The sequence below is a fragment of the Schistocerca serialis genome, chromosome 4, assembly GCF_023864345.2.
Source record: "Schistocerca serialis cubense isolate TAMUIC-IGC-003099 chromosome 4, iqSchSeri2.2, whole genome shotgun sequence".
Lineage (NCBI taxonomy): Eukaryota > Metazoa > Arthropoda > Insecta > Orthoptera > Acrididae > Schistocerca > Schistocerca serialis.
In genome coordinates, this window is record NC_064641.1 from 461,486,190 (window position 1) to 461,502,652 (window position 16,463).

Consider the following 16,463-nt stretch of genomic DNA (forward strand, 5'->3'; position numbering starts at 1 on the left):
CTGATGTGCTGATAATATTCGTACAATTACTTGCAAATGATAATAACGTGTTTTATCATGTAGAGCGGTAAAAAAATTTAATTAACTTTATCGGCATCAGTGACTTGCCGGAAGACAATAATATTATAATGCTCACAATGAACTCAATGCAGAACCTTAGTCGCTTATTTGCCAATCACCTACATACATAAGGGTCAGACATCCGGCAGAGCTCTCGCAGCTAAATCGTCGTAGACATACCTGTGTATAAGAATAAACAAAAATACGTATAACAGTTATATTACCTGTTCAATGCCCCTCGTGGGCAATTTTAGCGTTTCGTGACCAGAAAGGATGTTCGTATTGTTAATAGAGTTTGTGTTTGACCTTGCTTCGGTTACTGCGTGGTTTACAAGCTGCTAGTACTGACAGTCGCAGCATAGTTTGTAGCGGAGAAAAGTGTGATGCCGTTGTTAACCTGGTTGGAATTATTGATACTGACCGCTTGGGTGATAATTCAAGTCATCGCTATTGCCTTGGATATTTAACAGCTGTTGATTCCCCTATTCAGGCCAAAGTCTCCAAGGAAAACCGTTGAATACCTGAAGCGGAACCGTGCAATCAAGTTTTACATTCAATAATTTAAATTATTTCAACTACCAGCTTGCAATATGGTGCACTTTAGACACGTATCCAATAGGAATGTAATGTGACTAAATATTAATGAAACTAGGAATCATATAAATATTACTGTTTTGTTGACATGATGGAACTGACGACAAGATCATCTCTGTTGATCACATAAAAAGATTGCGACGAGCTTGGTAATCATTTGAAACCTTGAGGAATTGTTTAGTCGTGGAGTTTGGCAAAAATAAAGAATGTTCTATTTACGTATGAATGGAGACGACGGCATTGCGAAGTTGGGCGGAGATCTAGGAGTTGAAGGTCTATGTGGGATAGTATCAGATGTCCTTCTTGACCTCGGAGCAGGTGTGGATTGTGGGATGGTTCAGGAGCTGAGTCGATTCACGGTCAGATAGGAGCCAGACCAGACTTCATGGTGCCAAATTTCAGCAATTTATAGGAAGGCAAAACAGGTCAAAAAGTGTCAGTACTTTTTAGAGGTGAATGTCCAGAAATAGATCAGGGTTAGAGCATGTGGTTTGTCTAATTAATTTCTAATCCGACTGGTGAGATTGAGAAGAGGTGGTTTCAGATAATGAGTGGGATCGAAAATCGAAACCCGGAACTTGAACCGACTTCTAATGTTCTAATCACGTTCGCTATAAGCTGCAGATTATCGTTGCAATAGTGGTAGATTGTCTCCGTTATCCGACAGCTACATTCATATTTATCACCAACTTCATTAGTTCGTTTCAGAAATATTATCAACCATTGAATCCACTTATTCACTGATGCAGGGCATTTGTGTAGGAATCATGTCTAAGCGTTTTTACAATTGTATTTCTCACATTCTTCAAAAGTACCATCATTTTACTATGGTACTGTTAGTATTACCTTTTCACAATCCTTCGGAAGAAAGTTCGTTTACTGGGGTTCGTTACGTCATACCTTTATTTGCTGAAGACACATATTCATGTTTACAGGAAGAACATTAAATCACAACATCCGAATCTAACTGCATACAGGGCAGGGAGGGGTTAGAGTATTAATAAATTTTCCACACCATACTATGACCTTAAAGAACAGTACTGGGCTCAAGAAGGGAAAGGAACATAATATGCATAACCCTAGGTAGCAACACCAGTTTCATTTCCCATCAGATCTGATGCAAACTTTAATTACTTTATTATATTTCAACATTTTCAAAGAAATAGTCCTGATGGGAGTATCCTAACCAGATTCTGACGCTCCACTCCTTTTCACATTCGTCAGACATCAGTAAAAACACCCTCTGAGTGCGTTAGCATCACTAGAATAAATAGCCGGCCAGAGTGGCCGAGCGGTTCTAGGCGCTGCAGTCTGGAACGGCGCGACCACTACGGTCGCAGGTTCGAATCCTGCCTCGGGCATGGATGTGTGTGATGTCCTTAGGTTAGTTAGGTTTAATTAGTTCTAAGTTCTAGGCGACAGATGGCCTCAGAAGTTAAGTCCCATAGTGCTCAGAGCCATTTGAAGCATTTTAGAATAAATGACTGGGGTTAGGAGTGGGCCCTTAACCCACCAGGGTAGCCGAGAGCGCTCATACGCTGCTTCCTGGACTCGGGTAGGCGCGCCGGCCCCAGTTCGAATCCGCCTGGCGGATTAACGACGAGGGCCAGTGTGCTAGCCAGCCTGGATGTGGTTTTTAGGCGGTTTTCCACATCCCGTTAGGTGAATACCGGGCTGGTCCCCACGTTCCGCCTCAGTTACACGTGTCTCAGACGTTTGAAACACGTCTGCACTATTCCACGCTTTACACTAGACGCCGACAGTTTGGGTACACTGATTCCGTCCTGGGGGGTACGGCGTTTAGGCAGGAAGCGCATCCGGCTATCCCTAAAACTAACATTGCCAAATCCGTTGTAACCACACCGACCCTCCGATTACTGCGGGACTATGGCCAAAGCCAAAGAAAGAAAGAAAGTTAGGAGTGGACCCTTACTCTAGGACAAAGCACATTGGTGTTTAGCTGTAAAATTGGTTTATACCTATTTTGTTGTTAAAGAAGCACACAAGTGAACATAGATTGTGACATGATAATTTCAGGATAGTTGTCAATATAACGCATTATGCCCTGTTCAGCAGAAATAACACTGAACACAACAATATCAAACTCAAATAGAAGGTTCTTTACAAGATTTGCCTTGCTTATACACACTGAAGTTGGCCAGTATTACAACAAATCATCCACTTCCAGTTCTAAGTTTGGTACTATTTAGGATGCCAATCAAGCCTCTGCAGGATGGTTAGTTTTTGTGGGAAGATGATCAAAAGATTACTCAAGGTTGCTCGAGTTCACAGTGGACGCAACCTGGTAAACCAACAAGTTTACTCCTCTGCCAGCGGCATTTACCTTTAGCTGCGATGTGCTGTTGGCTGTAGGGCTGCTCTCGCCCTCTAAAAATTCTATAAAAAGCTAATCAAAATCTTTACTGATTTTATCAGCTGAAGCTGTCGTATGTTTCTCGTTAGGCGAGAATATATGTACTCATCCCTAGTCTGGAAAATATGGCGATATACATGTGCATAGATAGTGCAGCGTGTATACTTCAATGCCCTCTCAGTTCCCACAAGAACAATTAACTACATTGCTGTTTCGGTTCTCTGCTGTCGAAGCTCAACAACTCTTCAGCTTATTTCTAGCTGAATGTCAACCAAAGTGAACATTGTGTTCATTCAGAATTCCTCTTTTGCCGTCGTACAGAGCGTAATGCACCCTCTTCTACACTTGCGCTGGTTCAGAGGAGAGTCCCCGACGTTGTGTCTTTAGTAGCAAACTGTCCCCCATCTGTGTCCTTTCGTGCTTCACGTCACGGCTTTTTCAGACCAATGGGAGCGTCCCTTTCATCTTGTGGAAACTACCTCTGCCAATTGCGAAGGGCCTACCTTTAAACTGCGTCGAAATATCGCCCCTTTCTACTCCTTCCGAGTTTATTTCAGCCAGTTGGACGCTTTGTGCCCACTCCTGACACCTAAGAGTCACAAGCGTGCCACGGGCATTTGACGTGATCAGCTGCGTCGCTGGTGTCAAAAAATGGCTCCAAGCACTACGGGACTTAACATCTGAGGTCATCAGTCCCCTAGACCTAGAACTACTTAAACCAAACCAACCCAAGGACATCACACACAACCATGCCGGAGGCAGGATTCGAACGTGCGAGCATAGCAGCAACGTGGTTCCGAACTGAAGCGCCTAGAGCCGCTCGGCCACAACGGCCGGCGTCGCTGGTCTGTTTGTATCCATCTGGAAATTCTCCGACGCAGTTTTCTAAAGAACTTCTCCGTCGCAAGCAGCGCTGCGCCGCTAACTGCTCCCCTCGATGTATGGTCTGGCGCGTTTGTTGTCCCTCTCTCTGCGGGTCACCAACCCGTTTAGAAGCCTCCTTCCCTCGTATGTGGGCTGTGACGGCGCAGCTCGCGTCTGCTCCCAAACTAAAACGTTTCTTCCAGCAGCTTTATTCACATTTTGCTCATTGACGTGCAGCATTTGGGTTCGGTGTGTTAATACCGTCGAATCGAGTGTCATCCCTTCTCTTCTTCTTGTTTTTGCGTTACGGCCTCTGTTGGACCACCGGCAGCCCCTTCGTGGACTGCATTTTACTCTTCTTGTCCCACAACTTCTTCATTCTTTCTCTTCTTCTTTCTCTCCCACTCTTCTTCCAAGATCTTCAGTTTCCGTTTCTCCTGTCGGCTCCACTGGTGACACTCTAATCTTTTCTTGTATTCTTCTCTGCCATTGATCTCCGGCATATTGGTAAGTATATATTTGTTCCTCCAATTTTCCTTTCCTTCGACCTTGATCCCCAATTCCAACCAGTCCTTCCGAAGTTCAATAACCCACTTGGTTCCTGTCCCTCCCCTTGTCCTCCCTGTTGTTTCCCACTTTCTCTTCGTCATTCTGTCCATACTCATCGTAACTACACGTCCAGCAAACCTTGCCTTTTTGAGTCTGATTTCCCCGGATATTGTTCTCATGTTCCGGTACAATTCTTCCCTAGGTCTTCGCATCCACCTCTCTCCACCTCTTTTGGGACCTAGTATTTTTCTCAGTATTTTTCTCTCTTCCTTCTCTAGTCGTTCTGCACCATTTCTTCCTAGTGTCATCGTCTCAGCAGCATATAATATTGCATTCCTCCCCGTTGCCTTGTAGTGGCTTATCTTTGCCTCTGTGGATATATTCTTTTTATTGTATATCTCTCTCGTCATGCAGAAGGCTGACCTCATCTTCTTTATCCTCTCTGTTATTCCCTCCATGCTCCTGTTCCTTCCTGTTACAAATTCTCCCAGGTATTTAAATTTGTCCACCATTTGCACAGTGCCTTCCGGTGTTTCCCAGTCTGCAGTGGTATTTAATGTCTTTGTCTTATTATAAGCGATCCTCAGTCCCATCTTTCTGGTTACCTTACTTAACTTGTCGAGTTGTGTCTTTGCGTCTTCTTCCGTCTCACTTACTATTGCCATGTCATCTGCAAAGGCTAGGCAGTCCACTTGAGCCCTGTTGTCCTTTTTGTCCCCCACATGGATCTTTGTTATTCCCATTTCTTCGTTTACTGATCTCCACTGCCTGATCCAGTGCTATATTGAACAACAATGGTGACAATCCATCTCCCTGTTTAACACCAGTCTTGATCTCAAATTCTTCTGACAGTGCTCCTCTGAATCTCACCCTTGCTTTTGTGTCTGTCAGAATTTCTTTTATGAGTTCTTGTGTAGTTCCATCAAGTCCTCTGTTCTTCAGGATCCTAACAAGAGACTGTCTGTCGATGGAGTCATATGCCTTAGTAAAGTCTCCGAAAGTTATTACTGTCTTTTTGTTTTTTAAGGACCTATGTTCTATCAGTTGCTTCAGGATAAATATCTGTTCTATACAACCTCTTCCCTTCCTGAATCCCGCTTGGTAGTCGCCAACTGTACATTATACCTGTTTTTCTACTCTCCTGAGCAATAGTTTTAACAGCACCTTGTATCCGACCTCTAGTAGCGATATTCCTCTGTAATTGTTTGCAACTCTCTTGTCCCTCCCCTCTTATGTATTAGTACTTCAATTGCATTCTCCCATCCTTCTGGCAACTTCTTTTTTCTCCAGATCTGGTGAATTATGTTGATCATGTTGTCTATTGCTTTCTTGCCTCCCCACTTTATCATCTCGGCTGCTATACCATCTTCTCCAGTTGCCTTATTATTCTTTATATCGCTTATGACATGTGCGACTTCATCCCTGGTTGGAGGGCGTGGCTCTCTCTCTTCTGTGTCAGTCCCCAGTTCCAGCTCTTCTTCACATGGTTCACAGTTCAGCAGGTCGTGAAAGTACTCTGCAAAAATCCGACAGTTCTCCTTCGCACTGACAGGCAGATCCTATTCCTTGTCTCTTATAGTTCTCTTACCCTTGTATCCAATCAGACTCTTTTTGAATTTCCCGAAAAAGTGTCATCCCTTTTCATTACATACTGTACATTTTGATAGGCAAATCTGCTCATTATCGCTGATGTATGTCAGGTGACATATTCATCTACTTGTTATGACGTATAAAATCTCATGTAAGGTGTGAAATTGATATTCATTCAAGCTGCCACCTTATAAGCTACGTAATAACATGATATAATCACTTTTTCAAGTATTAAGGACTGCACTTGTCTCATTTGAAAATTAATCACACTTATAACTTCAGTAGGTAATTTCACCAAAGACAACTGCTAATACCACAGTACTTCTTCAATGTCTTTCTTAGATAACTGTGACCTGATTATGTGTTCATAATCAATCTAAGAATAGAAGTTATAAAAATATGATGTGATCATTGATTGCAATTAGTCCTCTTGAATAAAATGCGTTAATGAATCACTGAGGTCTGGAAGAAATGTTCCATAAACATTCTTTTTAAAGTGATCATAAATAACGCTTATAAATTAAAATGAAAATTTTGCAGGAAATCAACTTACTTATAGAATGAACACAAAAATATATAGTTTCATAGAGTTCATTAACTTTATGATCACTACATCAACGAGTCTGCAAAATTACATTAAAATAATTATTTCAATGTCACAGATTAAGTCTGCACATCTGTATGAGGAATCTTTCCTGCTGGTCAGTGCAACTATAGTTTTTAACAAATGATACACATAGAAATACAGTTTCACTTAGCAAAATAGTTCTTTATGTCCTGGTGCAGATACAGTCATTTGATTGTTCTTGTCTTTTCCTCAAATACTGGTAATGGTGATTAAGGATCTCAGTCAACTGTTCTCTCTGATCCAATGTCAATACTCAGATTCTGCACATTTATTCTTGACTTGCTCAGAAACTCAAAGTACAGTCCATTCTGTACAATGAAACTTGAAGCGTTTAGGGCACTCCTTTATTGTCAACTTGATTCCTGCCATTCAGCAGTACAGAGTATGGTTAATTTCCTCCCGCGCCATAGCCACATGAGCTGAGGCTCCATCGACCCAAAGAGAGGTCTAATTTGATGTCCTTCTCTCGAATAGTACCCGATACGGTAGTATAATCTGTCTTTAATTTATGTACAACAAGGGATGTGTATCATATTGCTGCATTAGTAGTCTCCGGTATCAACATAGTCTGTATTTGAATGGGTTGAGATGTCATACCAATTGTACCAGCAATCTTACATTTGTGAATGGAGAGTGTAGGTAACTCTGTCTTTTGAGAAACTCTTCTAAAGACGTCACGGAAGGCACTTACTGATGCACCTGTGACAAGCACAAATATCGCAGAAATATCTTGTACGAGCACATGTACAGAAGAAATAGTGTAGAATGCTTGATTGTAGATGTATTGACATCCGCTGACGATTCGTCCGTTATGTGCCTCCAATATCGTATCTCAGAAACTGAACCTGCATCTCAAAACCTGTATGAGATTCCCCGACCGGTCCTCCAGAGCTTGATTCGGTCGGCATTAGTCAGTGCTGTCGGTTACTTCAGAAATTAGCAGAGTCCCCTACATTCAGTCATTACTTGTGGATGGCTAGAGATTTTTTAGGTTATGATTACGATTCCGATAATTCGAATTAGGATTGTACCCAGGATTGAATCTGCATTCGGATCTATTCTGCTTGTTCTTATTCTGATGATAAGTATTCTCATTACCGCCCTTCTCAATCCAGAAAGCGGAATTCGAGATTAGCTTCAAAGGCTGCCCATCAGTGGCAGAGCCTGCTTTTGCCACCATCGAAGAAATATATATATATATATATATATATATATATATATATATATATATATATATATATATATATATACTTTCTCGACATAGGCTTGAGGGACCACCTGCAACGTAATAAGGTCACAATCGGTGGTGTGTTTTGGTATGCTTTCTAAGGGTGTTACCTGGGGCTGGAGCATGTGCTTTTGCACCCTCCGAATAGCCTTTCTGCTGAAATCCCTCATAACACAGGCAAGTTTTTCTTCTTCACATTAGGGCCCACTATCTGGTCCCAAGTTTGGATCAGGAGGAACAGTGGGGAGTAGCATTTTTAGCACCACAACTGCGTCTTGCCATTTCGTCCTAGGCCCTTAGGGTCTGCAGCCTAGTGCTGGCCTATCGACTGTCCGTCCTCCTGCAGAGAACCCATTCTCCCGCTTTCTTCCTGCCGTGAGTCCATTGCCCAGCAAATGAAAGGAGATCGCCGTCTGCATCTAGGAGAATAACCCATGTGGTGGTCCCTCGCTTCCTTGTGTTCCCTGCTCTGGATACGACCTTCTCTACATCACATGATATGCTAAGCATAAAAGCCTTACAGAAAAGAAAAAGCACTAAAAATTATCACTGTCATATCTATCCTTAAGGTTTCAAGTGCAGTTTTTCTGTTAGACATTTCATTAGCATACTACTCAGTTCCATCCCTACTTACATGGATGAAATGTGGCTAGCCGGAAAGGCTAGCCTCCTCTCACTGCCCTAGCAGCCGGTAGCCCAACTGCTCTATCGAGTTAACACACCGTGGAGGGAGACCGAATAGTACTCGGGCAGCGAGTATTAGGCAGAGAGCACCCGAGTCTTCCTCGTGCAGCGCGCAATAAATTCGTAGCTGACATTGCGATTCCTGCCATCTATTGGTAGCCATGTAGACCGCGCAACAAGAAGTTGTCTCTGCACTATCCTACGACGTAGTGATGGATTTCTCATACACATATAAGGCACAGAAAGGGCACATTATGTTTCTGCCCTGTGACGCGTACCGTACCCCTTCCGTCTGCTACCTTCATCTCTGTTAGTCCCCTGTTCACGCTCTAAATGTTATTCGCAGTGAGTATTTCGATAATAGCGATGCCCAGGGAGAAGAAATCGGCAGTTCTTGCTCGGAAGGGAAAGTTGAAGATCCTGGAAAATTTGGAAATTTGTGGTAAGGTCCTACGGGACCAAACTGCTGAGGTCATTGTTCCCTAAGCTTACACACTACTTAATCTAACTTAAGATAACTTACGCTAAGGACAACACACACACACACACCCATGTCCGAGGGAGGATTTGAACCTCCGGCGGGGGAAGTCGCGCGGACCGTGACAAGGCGCCTAGACCGCTCGGCTACCCGGGCAGCGGATGATTCTGATATTAATCTAAATTTCTGTGTGGTTGAAGGTACAGGTAAGTAGTAAATAAAAGAAAATAATGTAGGGAAGCGTTTGATAAATTTTATCATCCCAATGAATATTCGCAAAACGACACTGTTAGTTAAACAATGTCTTAAAAAACCATATCCAAAACGTCCGCGCCGGCCGGTGTGGCCGAACGGTTCTAGGCGCTTCAGTCTGGAACCGCGCGACCGCTACGGTCGCAGGTTCGAATCCTGCCTCGGGCATGGATGTGTGTGATGTCCTTAGGTTAGTTAGGTTTAAGTAGTTCTAAGTTCTAGGGGACTGATGACCTCAGACGTTAAGTCCCATAGTTCTCAGAGCCATTTGAACCATTTTAACCAAAATGTCCGCAAAACATGTTCCGATGTAAATAAGAGTCACAGGGGAAAAATGTGGCGTAAAGAATCATCCTGGTAGTCTCCAAATTGTAATGTAGCTCTTTCTATGCCACACTGTTTCAGAACGTACCACACTCGTGCATATTATGAGCGAGAACTTTCTAATGTCGATGCTGAGTAAGTGTTTAAGGAGTGCAAACAGCGAAGGTCGTGATTCTCCTATTCATCAACCCCACCCACCTCCCCAAGGACAGCACTAGAGGTGTAACCAATCTGTTTGCGTGTAGAATAAATTCTTTGCGAAAGTATGCAAAAGTGTATTAAATTTTTGTGTAACGTGTATCATCAGGAGTATGGGAGCCAGCCTGGTATTCACCTTGTGGGACATGGGAAACCGACTAAAATCACACCCAGGCTGATCAACACACCGACACTTCGCCGTCAATCCGCCTTGCGGGCTCTATCCACAGCGGGCGTACCTCTCCTTGCCGGAAGCGGGTACCCGGGCTGGTCAAGTTTTTCTTCGGTTTAAACCGTGATTCAGTACAACATTTCGTACGCCTGCTAGTTTTGATATTTGTAATGAGATTCTGAAGAGTGGTTAAACCAAAAATATTCAAATGGCTCAAATGGCTCTAAGCACTATGGGACCTAACATCTGTGCCGGCCGCGGTGGTCTCGCGGATCTAGGCGCGCAGTCCGGAACCGCGCGACTGCACAGCTTTTAAGTCCCATAGTGCTCAGAGCCATTTGAACCAACCTAACATCTGAGGTCATCAGTCCCCTAGACTTAGAACTACTTAAACCTAACTAACCTAAGGACATCACACACATCCATGCCCGAGGCAAGATTCGAACCTGCGACCGTAGCAGCCGTTTGGTTCCGGACTGAAGCGCCTAGAACCGCTCGACACAGCGGCCGGACAAAAATATACATTTCAAATAAAGTGACACACAGGGTGTTCGGAAAACGCCGCTGCAAACTTTTAGTTGAAGAGGGGAGTGATTACATAACATTCTGAATGGGAATCCAGTGCCGGAAAAGTACCGTTTTTGTTGTACGACGGTTTCATTTGAGTTGTGTTACGCGTCCACGTCTGCTGAGGGAAAGAAAAAAGTCTCTGAGCTGCTTATCATGGTATGCAGTAGGGTAGACAGGATGACATGTACTACGTCAGCAGTCTCCTTCTGCCTTGCTACAAGACTGATACAGCAAACATTTTTTTCGAAGTATCATCAGGCGACCGTCTGACATACAGGGTGTCCGAAAAGTCTTTCCCTGATTACATGAATTGATAACTCAGGCTACAAGTAAGATACAAATATGAAACTGGTGTCTAATAACAAACTATCAAAGTTTTTTCACACAATAATAAACTTCCACATGAGCACCCTTGGTAGCACGTAGCACATCTAGGCGATATTCAGTTTCCGTGCACACATTTACCAACATCACTGGAGGGATCGATTCAACGACTGTGGTTATCCGTTGCCGCAGGGTTTCCAGATCTGGTACACGTGTTCGATAGACCTCGTCCTTGACATAACCCCATAAAAATAAGTCTAATGGGGTTATGTCAGGAGAGCGAGGAGGCCAAACCGTTGGCCCATCACGGCCAATCCATCGCCCAGGATAGGTCATATCGAGATAGGCACGGACGTCCAAACCCCAATGAGGCGGTGCACCGTCTTGCTGAAACAAGACATCGGGGTAATACTGAAGCAGCTGAGGAACAGCATACAGTTGCAACATGTCCAGATACACTGAAGATGTGATGGTAGCCTTAGCGAAGAAGAATGGCCCGATAATTCGATCGTGCAATAGCGCGCACCAAACATTCGCCTGTGGACTGCCTGTGGTGCACTCCATGACCTCACCAGGGAGTTGTGAACCCCAAATGCGCACATTATGGCGATTCACTAGTCCACTGACAAAAAAGGTCGCTTCGTCGGAAAAGGTCATTCGTCTGAGATAATCATCATCGTCCTCAATACGTGACAGCATTTCGACCGCAAAGTCATATCGACGTGTACTGTGTTTGGGCGTCAATGGAAGTGGGGGTTTACTGATATGTGAAAAAAAAACTTTGATATTTTGTAAGCAATTAGACACCAAAAGAGTCATATCGACGTGTACTGTGTTTGGGCAACAATGGAAGTGGTTTACTGATGCGTGAAAAAAAAACTTTGATAGTTTGTAAGCAATTAGACGCCAGTTTCATATTTGTATGTTACTTCTAGCCTGAGTTATCAATTTATGTAATCAGGGAAAGACTTTTCGGACACCCTGTAGTACATGTACTCTACTGCATACCAGCAGACGTGAAGGCGTTACACATCTGTTTTTAAACCGTCGTAGGATGGAAATGGTAAGTTTTCTGACATTGATTCCTATTCGAAATATCGTGTACACTGTACACAGTCATCTCTACAAATCCTGTAAGTTCGAATAGGGGATTTCCGAACATATTTCTTGCATTCAGAGTTATAAATTACTGATTTCCGAAAAATGTGTTAAAAATATGGGGTGGTATGGGCCATCCTCAAGTTTGGCAATACGTAAACGTCAACGCGCTGTCCCCTGCGTACACACTACACGACCTGGCCTCCCTCCAGCATACCGACTGCCCGCTATCGAAATGCGGGGCCGCGCGTCGTACAGGCCTGCAGCAGCAGCAGACGGACAAAGAGAGCTGGGCCTATATACATTTGAATATAAATCCGCGGCCTAATTGTGAGTGAAAGTCACCATTAAAGTGTGGCAGCAAGTGTTCACGTGTGCGCAGACAGAAGAAAGGGTGGCAGTTCGTGTGCCGGCACTGTGCGCCGTTCCCCGCCCCCTGGGGAAGTGTGGGGAGGGGGGCGGTCCTGCACGCGCGCGAGTGCTGGCAGCTGCTCGCACATATACATGCGCACACACACGCACGCACACACTCACAGCTCTGTGCAGGCACATAATCGAGGCGCGTGCTCCCGCCGAATAACCGCCACGCAGCTCAGTTCGAGTCCCCCTGGCCCCCAACTCCACCCTCTGCACTCGGACCGGCGGGGAGAGGCCCGTGTGTACGTGAGCTGCGCGCAGCAACAGATAGTGCACGCACAACGGCGCCGCCGTGTACGTCATTACGGCACGCCACAGGTGGCCCTACGATTGCTCCCTTTTTTTTCTCCACGCTTGTACTTCCGATTGAATGTGGGGAGACAAAGACCTGGCAAATGCCCGCGGGCTGTTATAGAACGATATGTTTTACTTTTTTGCGTTATGTTTTAACAGTCGGTCAACTGGTGGGTGATCTGAATCGGCCCATTGTTGCTCAGATCTGGCAGTCTGTGGTACAGCAGGCAGTCGAGGGCTCGAAGTGATTCGTGCGAAGAACGCGAGGGTAACCCGTGTCACTGATGCGCGATAGTGCCGATGCCTTCCACCTTAGAAAGAGCGGATCTTGCATAACAAAACCTGGAAAGCATATATGTTGAAGTAAGTACTCCGAGCTTTCGAGATCCTTAGGTTTTATCATCCCATCGACGGATCCCAACTTCGAATTTGAGAATGGACCTTCTCGGAAAATGGCTCTGAACACTATGGGACTTAACATCTATGGTCATCAGTCCCCTAGAACTTAGAACTACTTAAACCTAACTAACCTAAGGACAGCACACAACACCCAGCCATCACGAGGTAGAGAAAATCCCTGACCCCGCCGGGAATCGAACCCGGGAACCCGGGCGTGGGAAGCGAGAACGCTACCGCACGACTACGAGATGCGGACCTTCTCGGAATTTGCCGTAACCATGGAAATCGAAAATGTAAATGGTCGGACGGGGATTTGATGCGCCGTCTTCCCGCGTATGAGTCCACTGAACAATCTTGCTCGGTTCTCTCGACCTCGAATTAAGTAGTTCAAATTTTGGTTATAGATAAGATACGAGACGGCTCAGGTGAAAATTGATGACCGGAGTTATGTTACATGAGTACCCATATGAAAATAGAACTAATGGTCTATTAAATGAGTGATTAGTGGGACTGACAACGCCACAAAAATCCCGTGATCATTTCTCATTCGGGAAAGATCTGGAATTGAAAAACTAAGTCCCATTTCCCCGCGGAGAACTGAAAAGTTTCTAGGATATGTTGGCTCAGTTTTCGTAATCTGACAACAATCATCGTTGGAGGTATGGCAATTCGTCGGGTCTATTGTGAACCAGGTCGGTAATGGGTCTCGCTATTGGTTTCCAAGCGATGGTTAAGGTACTGACACTCTGATCTGTCGTAGCGCTGTTGAAATCATACCGAGACATCCAGACATGGTTGTTCTTCAATCGAAGCTGAATGTCGCGATGACTTCTTCTTTGAAACTTTTCCTCTCCATCCTAGTCCATTCCGAGTTTGTTGTCCGCCCCTTTTGACTTCGTAGTAGATGCCAAGTAGAACAGTTCAACCTAATGATGAGGTACTATGGCAAAGAGTAATGTCCGTAATGTACTTAGGACAAGGCTCTCGAAAGTTCGATGTACTTACTTCAACATGTATGATTTCCATGTTTTGTTATGCAAGATCCGCCCGAAAAATTTTGTCCAAGTATTTTGAATACTGTTAATCAAAAATACTTAGTCCAAAACAAGAGGAAGAAAGTCACACAAATGTATCACAGGAAATAACATTTTCAATTGCCTGTAGGCTGACTGTCAACTAATAGAATTGCACGTAATGTCATTAACGTAAAAAAATCCCCAAAAATTATAGAACGTCCTTTTTTCGCTTCTATGAGTCGTATAAACTAATTCCCTTAATTATCGCCGTACACTAAATTGTGGAATATCCATGTGGTCAAAATGTGTAGGTCATGAAACTGTTACTATAGTCAAACCTGTTGGAAGAACATCCACAACTGAGCTTTATAGCAGAGGTTGAAAATACCGCTTTTGTTGTAAATTACTTTATTTTCACACGACCGGTTTCGTACTGGAGCCCATCCTCAGGTGTCGTAGTTGTGCTGTGGTCCCCGAGCGCCGCATATACCGGGCGCGGTGTGTTGCGTATGAGCACACTGCGCCTGGTACACGCAGCGCTCGGGGACCACAGTACAACTACGACACCTGAGGATAGGCTCATAACAGTCCGAAACCGGTCGTGTGAAAATAAAGTAGTGCGTTATTTCAACCTCTGCTATTACTATAGTGTTAGATACCTTCTACTGTATTGTTGATAATTTCAGTAAATGATTCTCCTTATTGAAAACAAGTTATTTTCGAACATATGTGTACATTACATTCTTCCTAGTCTTGATGCGAAAATTTTGTCAAGGATTTTTGGTACTCTGTGTATAATGAAAATTTCAATACAAGTGGAGGTGAACCGTACGGGAAAATGTTCAGAGAACGTTGCATACTTCCTGAACCCAAGTGCCTATCGTGGCATCTACCGGGAAATGCTGTATGGATGCGGAGTCCAGTTCTCAGCAGCTCTCTCTAAATTCCACAGCCACACTCCTGCACACGCTGTTTGGACGAATGTCTTAGACTGTGACTATGTCTCTGTTAATATCTACCAAGAATTTCGACCATCAGCCTACACCCTCATCAAGAGTAAAAGATTTGTCTTAGAAAAATTCAGTTGCAGAAATATTTTTCTGAGGTAGCTACATTTTTATAGGCTTTATTCTTACTCTATGTCTGTAAGAGCTAGAAGAATTTAATAGATTTTACCGACAGTCTTAATTGTTCACATGCGTCACGGGAACCATCTGCCACCCGGATGTCAAAGCATCGCGAAGTCAGTACCAATCAACCGACTGGTTAAAATGCAGTCCTCCAGATTTTCCAAAATTTCATCAACCCATCTTGGTAAAGGACACCCCGTATAGGACCATCTTCCGACGTGTTTGGGTGTTTGGATGTTAGATACCGTCAGCGAGTTGCACTCGTGTATTGCTGCAGGGAGCGTTTTTTGTGCGGAAGAATTGCGTTAAGACAGCAATGCAAGGTACCCTATGTGTCATTAATAAAATTAAGAGGACCGGAAATTAGTGCAGTTTCATTAGCTCGGCAAGTGTACACCACTTACATGTGCGAATAACAAGTTTACGAAATTCCCAATAGCAAGAGAACTTTCGTTTACGCGGTTAACATACAACAAACTGAGGCCGCTTTCAGATACACGTCAGAGACGATTTTGATTAAAACACAAATGGAAAGGAAATGCTTCCCTGGTTCTGTAACAATAGACAGCAAATCCCATTGATTGAAAAGAAAAATAAAACATGATCTTTATTGCCCACATCGTCCAGCCGTTTGACATTCACTGCTGTAGTAGGAACTCTTGCAGACTTTTCCATGCTTTACTGCCTTCATCTATAGGCGCACACGTTCGTCTAATGTCTTCTGTCCATCTCCCACGTATTCCTCCTATATTATTCCATTCTTATTGTAATCCATTTTTCAGGGACGCTTCAAAACTTTATAGATCAAGTTTTCACATTAGATGTTGAGATGTACTTACAATAGAAGCGCACAGCAATATGTAACCAGAAAAGTCATCAGTCTTGTGACTGGTTTATAGGGGCCGCCACGCATTCCTCTCCTGAGGCAGCTTCAGGATCTGCAAATTTACTACAGAATATCTATGAATTTTATTGGTGACATGGTAGTCCAAAGCTGATCCTTTTTCGGTTCTGGATATCCCACTTTCCTCATGTAGTCCAGTTGAACGTGTAGCTTCATCTGTGTGTCGTTCACTAAATCAAAGCAAGGTCTGTACAGCATATATTGCTGAAACTGCGTGTAAATCTTTCTTGTGACGTAGGACAAATAGCGCTGGTCCGATTTTGGGCATTCACTTTACTCCGCAGGTATTCTGAAAATTATTTTGCAAGTCCTTTGT